We start from the raw sequence: 13,120 nt of genomic DNA, 5'->3' as shown, positions 1-13,120 counted from the left end.
AAACTTCCAGGATCTGGTAACTTCTCAGCAGTCCTGCACTGAATTATTGCACTCACTTCCTTAGAAACAACCACTTGCTGCTTCTTTTCTTTCTTTCTCTGTGGAGGCTGCTTCAACAAAATTGAGCTGACATCCTTGGTAAGCAGTGCTCCTTCCTCAGAACTCAAACCATTGGTGACCATCCGCTTCACATACCGCTTAATCCCAGGAGAAAACTTGACAGCATCAATCAAAGGCATCTCAATCATTACCTTGTCCATCATAGCCTTGCATCTAGCTTCTTCAATCTCCTGTTTAGACCTCCTAGGCTTAGGAAAAGCAACCTTAGGCTTATAGGCTTGCTCTGAAGCAGGTGGAGCTTGAGGAGAAACTGGAGCTGGTCGTGGGGTGCGTCGATCGATGTTGATGTTGTGTCGATCGACGCTTGATTGAGTAGGCATCGATCGATGCTCTTGTGAAGTGTCGATCGATGCTGGCTCAACAGACTTATTTTCGTCTCCTTCCTTCACCAAAATCGCATTACAAGCATGGTTGGGGTTCTCAGTTCTTCTAGAAAGAAGTTCCTCTTGTCTTTTAACAGACCCATCAGTCTGAATCACTTGATTCTCTAGCTTCTTGACATGAGTGTTTAATGCTTCAAACTTTCCAGTCAGCTCAGTGTATACAAAATCAATCTTTCCATTGAAGTCCACTGTTAACTTCTGTTGACCTTGAAGAATCTGCTCAATCATTGATTCCATCTTGCTCTCTGAATTGGGTGGAGGGAGGGGTTGGTAAGAAGAAGATCCATAGGTCCTTGTGAAGTTGCTGTTTGGATTTCCTGAGAATGAATTCTTCTGACCAAATCTCTGATTTTGATACCCAGCTCCATATACATAGTTGACATCTTCTGTAATCTCTAGCCTTGGCTCAAAAGTCTCAACATCTTCAGCAAAATGGACAGATTTCTTTCCCACAAGAAGATTGTGCACTGTATCCAACTTAGCATTCACCGCAGCAAACTGATTTGAACCATTGCTTTCATGTGCTCTTTTCCGCTCTAAGTCTGCATTATTGGTACTGTTGCTTGATGCTAGCCTTTCTATCAACTTTTCAGCCTCATCTGGATACCTTATCTTCAAGTTCCCATCACTAGAAGCATCCAAAGCCATCTGATACCTCCAATCAATCCCGCTGAAGAAGATACTAATCAGCTGCACCTCTGAGAACCCATGATGCAGACAATCACTCTGATATGCCTTGAACCTCACCCAAGCAGCTTTGTAAGATTCAGCTGGTCCTTGTCTAAAAGTGGAGAGCTTAATCCTCAGCTCATCTGACATCGCATCATCATAGAAGTAGTTCAAGAATGCCACCTTGATGTCATGCCAGGTCGTCAGAAATCCTGGTTTTAGTTGTCTTAGCCAATGAGAAGCTTCCCCAACAAGAGAGTAGGGGAAAAACTTGCAATAGAGATAGTCTTCTGTGACTCCATTAGCCTTGATGCTTGTGACTATATCCTCAGAGTGCTCAATATGGTCTAGAGGCTTCTCATGCGGCAAGTTCTGGAATGGCCTTTGTCCAACAAGAGCGAAGTAGGCAAGCTTTAACTCAAAATCATTCCTTGGGAAGGGAGGAGGGGCAATTGCGGAGCGGTTCTCATAGAACAAGTCCAGTCTGTTGAAATCCGCAAGAGTTTTGACAAGCTCTCCATTGTCGTCCCGTCGCCTCTGAACATTCTCCGCATCGGCTTGGCATTGTATTGATCGACGCCAAGGTTGCCTCGATCGATGCCTTCCTGGTTGCGTCGATCGATGCCGTCGTTGCGTCGCTCGACGCCACGTGCATCATCCTCAACCGCGACGAGTTCTTCCTGAATAACTTGTCCGTCATCATCTTTCCTGGTGCTAGGCTTAGGCATGTACCTGAAACACACAAGAGACAAGAAACAAAAGCGTGTGAGTAAAATAGAAAAATAAAAATCTAGACAAAATCAAAAATTTTAATCTAATGGTGTATCAAAAGAGTCCCCGGCAACGGCGCCAAAATTTGATATGCTCAAATTTACCCTAGAGCTATTCTCTCAAATTAAGAGATCAATTGTAGTACTTAGGGATCGTATCCACAAGGACTCTAGATCACACAATAGATTTAATAATCTTTTAATGATGCTAAACAGAAATATTAATTTAAAAGCAATGCAAAAACAGAATTCAAAAGTGTTGTAAATTCATGAATTAAAAACGCTAGGCCTAGGAAATTTCTCTGTAATTTATGAAATATTAAATCAATTAATAAATTAGGATTCAAGCAATTAAGATCAGATCTAGAACTCTAAACTCTTTTGTAAAATAAATCAGTTCTCATTGCAAATATTATCTAAATTTAAAACCAGAAAATCCAAATCTCTTTGCAAAATTCTAGGTAATAAATCAGCTTTAAAAACAAGTTTAGATTGTTCACAAAATCACAAAATCAAATCTCTTTGCAGAAAGTAATTTTGTTCATCAAAAGATTTTATCAGGAAAATCAATTATATTCTCATATCAATTTATTTTCCTAGGTATTAATTCTAGGTGATCAATCAAGAATTAATATAAAGAACAACCTAAGATGAAGATCTAGCAAGATAAAGAATCCTAAAAATAGCAGATCTAATAAATCATAAAAATCCTATGAAAAATCATGAACCTAACAAGCAGATCTACTCAGACATAATTGCAAGAACACAAATCATGAATAAAATAGATAGCATTAAGAGATTAAAAGAAGTAGAAAAGAAATTCTGAATCTTCTCTGGAAGGATTCTTGATTCTTCTCTCCAAAAACTCTCCAAATCTCTCAGGGATTTCTCTCTCAAAAGGTTTGCAGGAAAAATAAAGCTTAGGTCTAAACAATGACCATAAAAATCCTATATATATTCCTAAAAACATCCAGGGACTAATGATGCAAATATGGAAGATTTTGGGGCAACTTTGTAAATCTTCAAAACTTGTGAGAAAACTTTCGATTCTTCTGTTGGATGATGCATCGATCGACACCATCACTTGCATCGACCGATGCAAGTCTCTGAACTTGTCTCCCAACTTTGCAGCTTCAGCCTCAATGCTTGATTGTGCTCCTAGATATCCAAATCCTCCTATTTAGCTCTATTATGCTCACATTCATGCTAAATCCTACAAAGACTCAAAAGACTCTAAAAATACCAAAAAGACTCTATAAATAAGACTTATATCATGGCTAAAAACACCTAAAAACCATGATATATCAATATGAGATGGATCTACAATCATCAACCCTAGCTTGGGGAAGGAGTTTGAAGTACCTCTAATCAGCCCCGCCGACTCGGAAGAGCACCACATATTGGGATTCGACCCGATAAGTGTCCGTCACAAGCTACTGGCTTTAAGAGTGGATAGTAAAACCCGCCTTGGGGACTATTGGGATATGGAGAACCGGAGATCGACCAAGATCGACGATGGAGATGATAAACCCGAAAATGGAAGTCATGAAGATATTATTTTAGAAAATATTAGATAAATGTTAATATTGGTTTAGGAAGTTTAGTATATTCACGAATATATAAATATTTAATTTACATTTTTTTTTGTCAACCATTGGGCCACAATTGGCCGGCCCATTAGCCAAATTCCTACATTCGTAGGTGTCGGGATCGATCCCGTGTGTGATGGTGCCTTCTACAAATGGACTTACCTCCTGCCACTGCACTAAGGTCACTTCACATTTAATTTACATTTATCTTATCTTAATTTAGGAAACTATCTCTATATAAGAGAATGTATCTTGTACAATTACAATTACGAGAGTCTAATATTAATTCTTCCTAAACACTTTGTGTCTTTACTCTCATCAAATTTATCATGGTATCAGAGCAGACGATCATGTGGATCTATATTCCTATGAGTTAAGGTTTTGTTTGCTTCCGCTTCTATGATTTTCTATCTATTTTCTATCATATTTCCTTTAAAAAAAAAACTCTATTTTCTTTGACCTATTGTTGGTTGCTTCTTATGCAAGCTTCATTTTTTTATATTTTATTCTTCTTTTTCGTTTAGAAATCGAGATTATTGGGTTGGTTGTGCCTTTGATATTTCTAAAAAAAAAAAAAAAAAAAGAGGTCGAAAAAAAGAAAAAAAGAAAAGAGACGTGAATGGATTAAGTTGTTGATCCGGTCAGTTATTGGCCTTGATTGATGTCTTCTTATTAATTAGCAAAACTTGCTAGTTACTTGGAGAAGAAGATTATTGAAAAACAAGACATCGGATGTGGATGTTGAACATGAATCAATGAGATTTGTTCTATGATGATGATGCTTAAGCCGATAACGGCTCATCATGTGTATCCATGGTGTTGAAGATTGATGGTGATGATGTTTCACAAAATTTATTCTAATTATGGGTTATTGCTTAATTGAGCATAACCTAATGAATTGACTCTATGGCTGAGTATAAATGCCACGAAGATGACTCTACGGCCGATTATAAACGCCGTTGATGATCCTACGACCGGGTATAAATGTCGATGACTTAACGACTGGATTTTGTAGCCGTTTTGACCCTACGACCGAGTAAAAATGTCGATGATTACCCGACGACCGGGTATAAAACCATTATTTTGAAAACTTGTCCAATCTCACCGTGTTACCACGTATGAGCTTGCCGGGTATTGGGATAGGAGAACCGGAGATCGACCGAGATCGACGGTGGAGATGATAAACCCAAAAATAGAAGTCACGAAGATATTATTCTAGAAAATATTAGATAAATGTTAATATTGGTTTAGAAAGTTTAGTATATTCACGAATATATTAATATTTAATTTACATTTATCTTATCTTAATTCAGGAAACTATCTCTATATAAGAGAATGTATCTTTTACAATTACAATTATGAGTTTTACAATTACAATTATGAGAGTCTAATATTAATTCTTCCTAAACACTTTTGTGTCTTTACTCTCATCAAATTTATGAGGGACTATCAGGTCCGCACTCTTGGAGACGGTTCGAAAACATGGAGGATCGTGAACTCTGCAACCCCAGAATTGCCTAAAACGAAGGGAATCTGCATCAATGGAGCGGTCTTCTACTTCATACTCAGTGCAGCAGGTACTTGTTCCTTGGTGATATTCAACGTGTCCGCGGAGACGATAGACTTTTTCCCTGTTCCCGAACAGCAATCTCATTCCGTTGGGAAGTATTTGGACAAACCTAATAGGCTGCTGGAGTACAAGACCAAGCTGGCATTTGTGTCACCAACGACTGATAATAACACTTTAGGGCTGTGGGTACTCAATGATGTGGAGAAGCAGCAGTGGACCAAGTTATCCTTTTCAATCGACAAAGAACTCCACTATTATCGTTCATTGGACTTGGGGGCTATGAGTGTGAATCGCGAAACCGGTGAGATTGTCTTGGCCGCGGGTGGTCCGTCTTACACGTTTTACTTTGTGTTCATTGATGTCGACACTAAACGTAACAGAAAGATTCTGATTCGTGATCACAAGGATTTATCACGAAAAGGATTCGCAATCAGAGAATACCGTGAAAGTACTGTGCGTTTGTGAACTTGAAGATTTGTGATGCGGATCTCTCGGCGAATCGCAACTGCATTAATCTACTCAATATTATATATGGTCGTTTGTTTGATCTTGCAATCTATCTATAGTCTATACATACTCTTAATTATCATATTATCATCATCTCGTTTGTTGCTTGCGTCTGCGTCCGTGTCTGTGACTATATTCACCAAGGATAGTGTGGGATTTATATATGATCTATGAATCTATCTTCTTGATAATAATTAAGTGATGAATAAAAAGTTTAATTTCTCTATCGTTGATATCTTGCATCATCAATATTCTCAACGACACATATGAGCATGTAATTTGTATATATAAATTTTTGCGTTTGTTTGCATATTAGTACATTTTTTAAAACTTAATTGGCAAACTAATACTTTTGTTCAAAAAAAAAAAAAAAAATTGGCAAACTAATACATTTGCTATTCAAAATTGGGAAAATAGGTGTTGTGTAATAGAGAATGTGTAAGATAAGAGAGATTGTAGGACATATGCTTGAGTAAGAAGATTACCAAAAGGGTTATGTGTGTGGGTAAGAAATATATATATATATATATATATTTATATCATAATTATTCAAATAATTGTTAATATAATTTTTTTTTCTATTTTTTCTTTACAATTTGATATAAATTTTATTTAATAATTTTAAAATATATTATATACATCTTTTGTATTCGTACACCTTATTTTGTGTACAGATGTCTATACACTTTATTAAATGTACAAACACACATTATTAAATGTACAAATGTATTTGTACAAAATCATTGCAATACAGATATCTGAAAACCTAAGACTGAAACAAATTACACAAATTACATCTGTACACTTAATAATGTGTACATATGTGTGTACCGACATCTGTACATTTAATAATGTGTACAGATGTGTGTACAGACATTTGTACACTTAATAATGTGTACGGATATAAAATTTGTAAAAAATATTTAACATTATCAAATAAAATCATCAAACAAAATGCATATCAAATTATACAGAAAACATAGATTTTTATACATTTTTAAAATTTTAGAAAACAAATTTTAATTATTCAGCATTTTTGTTTTAAGATTGTAGAGAGCATATATTAAAAAAAAAAAAAAAAAAAAACAGAGACTCAATTGCATGTGATGTAAATATGAAAATGTTAATGAGGGTTGGAAAGTCTTGTGAATAGTAGAAAACAGTAAAAAATTTGGAATTTACTAATTGTAAATAGTGAATGTGCTGCTTTTACAATTATGTTTTGAACACTGTCTAAAATGCCAAATATCTCTAAATTTGTTTACATTTTTTTTTAAACTTTGCACCTCATCAGTCTCCAGGCCCCTGTAATTCTCCGGGAATTGAGTTTGGAAAACCTTTAGTCCGTTTTGCTACCGGTCGGTCGAGGAGGAAGTTCAGGTCCAAGATTTAGGATACATGATCCCATGAACTATATATATACTATACAGTATGTACTTATATATATATATATATATCTTAGATATAAAAACTGATATTTAATTTTTCTTTACTTAAACAACACCTTTTGCCTTATTTAGATTTGATTTTGATTACAAATAAGAGTTTTAATCCTTCAAACTTTTATATAAAAATAATTTTATGCTTACCTTGGATAATATTATTTGGAGTTATTGTTAGGTATGGTTTAAAATATTCATCTAAAAATGTTGGAAATCAAATCAATAAAACAAGAGAATGCAACAAAAATTAAAAAGTTTCAAATTTAACAAAAAGAAAGTCACGCGGAAAAGAATAAAAGGAAAGAAATCCTATTTGCATTAAAGGAATATATAGAAAATACGAAAAGTTCTGAAGGTTGGCGGCCCCTTGTGATACTTTCTGGCATTCTAGTGCTCACCTTCTCGGCCAGGCTCTCGAGCAGGAGTTTGGGTGCAAGCTTTGCCTCGGTCCCTGCGAAACTAGACATGAGGTAATTAAGAGGAGTCACTGTTTTGTTCTGTTTTTTTTTCCTCTGTTTCTTTTGCTCGAAATCCATATTGTTTGGTTATTGTTATTTCATATGTAATGTGAGGCTCTCTCTGATGTTAGTAGTGGTTTGTTATTGTAGGGCTTCTATTACGATGCAAAGTATCTTAGGAAACTGGGCTCAAACGACAGTGGTTTTCCAAACATCGAAGCACGTGTTGCCAAAGCTGTTCGGGTATTGCTTCTTCTATAGTCTTATTATATTTGATCAGTCAGATCTTCCTTGCAGTAGTATAAGATGTTGTAATATGTTTGCCAAGTAATATATATCTTCTTACATTGATGGCAGGAAGGACAACCATTTGAAAGGATTGAAGTGACCAAGGATCAGGCACTTGAGATGTTCTCTGATAATATCTTTAAGGTGGGTTAATTTTAAGTCAAATGATATAAAATATCATTCAACCTTTATATTGGACTCATTCTTGTGCTGTGAATTAATTATCATATATAGGTTGAAATCATCAATGGCGACTTGGCTAAGAAAGAAAAAATTACAGTCTACAGATGTGGCCCTTTGGTTGATTTGTGTCCTGGACCACATATTCCAAATACTTCCTTTGTGAAAGCTTTCAAGTGTTTGAAGGTGAACATTCCAACTCTATCTAGAACATTACAAACTCTAGTCTGTTTTCTTATGCTTTCCAAGTTTAACACATTTTCTGTTTATCTCAGGCGTCACCAGCTTACCGGAAAGATAACAGAGACTTGGAGAGAGTGTTTGATCAAAAAAAAAAAAAGACTTGGAGAGAGTGTATGGGATATCTTATCCTGATAATGAGCAACAAGGTACTAGCACTTGTTAAAAAAACATTTTAAAAATCTTCATAAACATATGACTTTGCATTGTTTTGATTATCTTTATCTGCAGGACTTTCTTATTTCACAGGAGCTTTTCTTTTCTCACCCACTCAGGTTCGTTCTTTCAGTTCTAATTAATATACAATTTCGTGCTTGTTTGTTAGTTCCTCTTTATTTATATTTGACGAAACTGATTATATACATTCAGTACTGGAAGTTTTTTCTTCCTCCAACTTGGCGCTCGCGTATATGACAAGTTGGTGAAATTCATCATGGCAGAATATTGGGAAAGGGGTTACACTGAGGGTTCTTTCTCATTTTCACTATTTAACACACTTGACGAGTATGTGCTGGGGGGAGAGGGGTTGCTAAATTTGATAGCATTGGATTTGGCAGGTCATTTCACCAAATGTGTACAACATGAAACTCTGGGAAACATCAGGACTTGCTGAAAACGACAAGGAAAACATGTTCACGTTCGATGTAAGGGTGCATGCAAAAGCTCAATAGTCTTCTTACTTTGGCAACTAGCTAGCCCATTTGTAAGCTCTAGGTTTTTAACATTATAACATGTGAAGTGAAATGCTTTTCTCTATTCTTCCTTGCGCAGATTGACAAGCAAAAATTCGGGCTCAAACCTATGAATTGCCATGGTCACTGCTTGATGTTCCAACACAGAGTTCGGTCATATAGAGGTTAGGGGCTCTGTTTCTTTTTAGTACAGTTTGATCTCATTATAGTTGTGACTTTTTGGACAGAGACGCTATGGAGAATTAATGCTTTTCTTTACCAATCTTAATTACTCATATAGTTGTAAAGTCTATCTTTGCTGACAACATTTTTTATGGTATGGTATATATATAGAACTACCCATTAGACTGGCTGACTTTGGTGCGTTACATCGAAATGAGGAAAGTATAGCTCTTAGTGGGTTGACCCGTGTCCGACGGTTCCAACAGGTACCTTTTGTTTCAAATTTTGTTTCGAAAATAAATGATTACTTTATATAAGAGGCGAACTAGTACAGCTTTAAGGTTTTTGCTAGAGTAAGTTAGGAGAGAAACAATGGTTTAGTTTAACTTCATTACGAGTTGAAAAAAATTCCTGAACAGCGGGCTTTAACGTAAAACCAGAGCTTAGTACTAGTAGAACAGAAAAAGTTCCTGCACTCTAGCAGTAACATTAAGAGCCTACTTGTCAACTTGCTCTTTGCTCCTTTTCATGTTGCATATTTGTTTGACATTCGCATATTTCTTTTTCAGGATGATGCACACGTATTCTGTAGAGCGACGCAGGTTTGTGATATTTGTTTCCTTATCTGGCAACGTTGGAGTTCCTTATCATCTTAGTTTCTTGTTTATACGTATGCTGTATATTTTCAGGTTGAAGAAGAAGTGAAGGGTATATTGGATTTTGTTGACTATGTTTACACAGTGTTCGGATTTACCTATGAGCTAAAGCTTTCAACGGTAGGATATATTTGCAGATTTCTTCTACAAAATCTGATACAATTTGCGTGATAGGATCCTTTTATCTTATTGTTTTCATGTTATTTTCAATTTCAGCGGCCAAAGAAGTACATTGGAGATTTGGAAAAATGGGACAAAGCTGAAGTAGCACTTGAAAAAGCGCTGAAAGATTTTGGAAAACCGTTTCTTGTATGTATACTATTTACTGAACATGCTTCTTATATACTCACAAGAGTATGCATTCGTTCTAAAGTATGATGTTATCTGCAGATAAACAAAGGAGACGGTGAAATTTATGGTCCAAAGATAGATATAACATTAACTGATGCAATGAAAAGGAATTTCCAGTGTGCTACTTTACAGGTTAGGCTCCCAAAGTACTCTGTTAAGTTTCTTTTCTATCTTTTGCCCGTTGCATTTCTCTTGGTATGTTATCTAGTATGTTGTTTCTGTTGTTGCCTGATAACAGCTTGATTTTCAACTTCCTGAATCCTTCACATTGGAATATTCATCCTCAGCTGAGGATGAAACGAAGAGGGAGCAACCTGTGCTGATACATAGAGCGGTGTTGGGCTCTGTAGAGCGTATGTTTGCCATATTGTTGGAACAGTGCAAAGGAAAATGGCCTTTCTGGCTAAGTCCTCGCCAGGCCATAGTTTGCTCTTCGTCAAAGGATGATCATTCCTACGCAGACAAGGTTTTACATTCGTGACTATGTACTTCTTTACAAGCTTAATTACTTGCAGAGTCTAATCTGTTCAATTTACAGGTGAGAGATCAAATTCACAAAGCTGGCTACTATGTTGATGCTGACACGACAGATAGAAACGTCTGCGAGAAGGTAACTGTTACAAGGTCCCTTAGCACAAATGATTTGAGGTTTATGTTCTGGTATTTTCGATTGGTGGTTGCAAGAAACTATTGTGCCTTTTGACTGGAACCAGTGTGTCATGCAATAGGCAAACAACTTCAGTGATCCATCTTGTTATCCATCTTTTAGCCATAAAATAGTCTTGGTTGTTAGATAAGTGTGGGTTTTGGTGACATATTTAATTTATAGAATATGGATAGTTATTTCACGTATACATTTTGAATGATGAGTTTTGTTGTATATATGTAGGTGCAAGAAGCCCAAGTTGCACGGTACATACTGGTCGTGGGTGAAAAAGACGCTAGAAGGGGACAGGTTAGAGCCATGTTTATGTTTATGCTTATTCCAGTATATGTCTGAGCATCAAGCCTCTCTCAATCATATAGTTTTTTTAATTTTCTTCTTCAGGTGACTGTTTGGCTTAGAGACGAAGTGATGAGCATTGAGGCTCTGTTGGATGAATTCAAGCGCAAGACTGCCAACTTTCTCTGAGACCCAATGGTTTTATATGTTATATGTTCTCCTTGTGTCATAAGGACATGGATTTTTTTAGTAAAACATTTTTTGGCCTAGTTTAAAACTTTTTATGGATTTTTGGTATAATTTTAGTCATCTATGATGATACTCAACAAGACTTCATAAATAGTTATATACTAGACTTGAACGGAAATTAAAACAAAAGTAAACTAGTGTTATAAATAGTTTCGCATGCAATGAAAAGAAAATTCCAGTGGCCTGCACCATACATTTGCACACACAAAAAGGCTACAACCGGACAGGTTAGAGGGTTGTTGGATATGGGTTTCACCCAGCCTTAACAGGCCTCCCATCTGGCCCATTCATGAAATAGTCAGCCTAGCTTCTAGAAGTGTTGACTAAACAATACTCTCTTATCAGGCCTACAAAGCTTCTAGAACGCCCAATTAAGATGGACGGCCCAATAAACGATGGCCCGTAAAAAAACGATCACCGCCTTTGGCTCGAAGACGATACCGCATCGATCCCGAGGTAGAAAGATGAAGCGTCCCATCAACTATAAATACCGAGGAGCAGTGCACATAAAGACCGAGTAACCTGGAGCAGGACTCTGGAAAACAATCCGATTCTAGCACTAAGTTAGATAGTCATTTTGAGTATACATAATTCTGTAATTCGCTGATCGGCTTAAAGCAGATATCTTGTAAACTCGTCGATCTTCGACTATCTGAATAAAAGTCCCTTGTTTCGCCTCCCTTAAATTATTATTCTCGAACTATTATCCACTCTCTTTCAACAAGGGTCACACTTTTGTTTCATGATTCCTATGTCTCTCTAAGAGACGATGACCATCGAGCTTCTCAAAATTTGATTGATATTAATTTTGTAATGGCCTTTTTCGTTTAACCAAGACATGTATTTTGGAATAATAAAAGTTGTTAAAATATAGTTTTATTTCAGTGTTATCTCATCAATTAGTCTTTCTCAAGTAATTTTGCTCTTTGTTAATTACCTGTGCTGTGTATATGTATTCATTGTTTTCTTAGCTAGAACTCAGAGCTTAATTATTTCAAAGCTAACGAATGAAGTAGTCTCATAATTGATTTTTTTTCAGAAACTTGCGTCTGAGTTTTCTGAAAGATGATATAAGTAAGTACTCTTCGCACTTTATTGACTCCGTATGCTCTGTAAAGTCTGTCATTATTTTCATCTTTAATCATATCTATATCTGATAAATTTCAAACATTTTGAACAATTTATCAACCAGTCACCGCTGAAAATAATTCAACGACCCGCTTCATTGATTTTCATATGAAGTGATTTAGTGAGATAATATACACATCGAATCAGAAACTTGTACATTTATGTTCTAGTGGGTGTCTTAATCTTATCCAAATTTGATTAATTCAACATTTTTATACAGATGATCAACGTTTCGTATAATTATCTTCCATGATAAAATATGTAGTTACTTATCTTTTTGGGTTGTTCTTTCGTATTGTTTTAAACAATATCAGGGTGACATACATATCTAACTCAACGAGGAAACCCTAGAAGTCATAATGACATCATGAGTTTTTCAAATTGGAATAAAATATAGTAGATATGCTTAAATTATATAAATAAATTTTAATTCGAAACAAGAAGTATGGTTATAAGTCGTGTCAAGATGTGTGTTCTTCATCTCCACCTAAATAAAACGAACTATTTTATTCGTGTTTTCTTAAGACAAAGGTAGATTTGCTACTTTGGATTGTATTTCTTGGTGGCTGATAACTACTCCCAACTTAATCAAATCTATACTCCAACCTCGATTTCGTCTTTCCGTTATTAACTTATTATTATTCTTCACATTTAAAGAAACTAAACTATAAACTTTATTGTAAAAAGTTAAAACGCTCGCTCATAAAATCATTAGTTAAAAAG

General features: G+C 35.7%; 1 pseudogene; it reads left to right on the top strand.

Annotated features, from left to right (window-relative positions):
* Window positions 4,970-11,209, top strand: LOC104743367 (annotated as a pseudogene).

This window comes from Camelina sativa, chromosome 14 (assembly GCF_000633955.1).
Source record: "Camelina sativa cultivar DH55 chromosome 14, Cs, whole genome shotgun sequence".
Lineage (NCBI taxonomy): Eukaryota > Viridiplantae > Streptophyta > Magnoliopsida > Brassicales > Brassicaceae > Camelina > Camelina sativa.
Note: the sequence above shows the minus strand (reverse complement) of the source record. Positions and strands in the feature narration are given on the sequence as shown.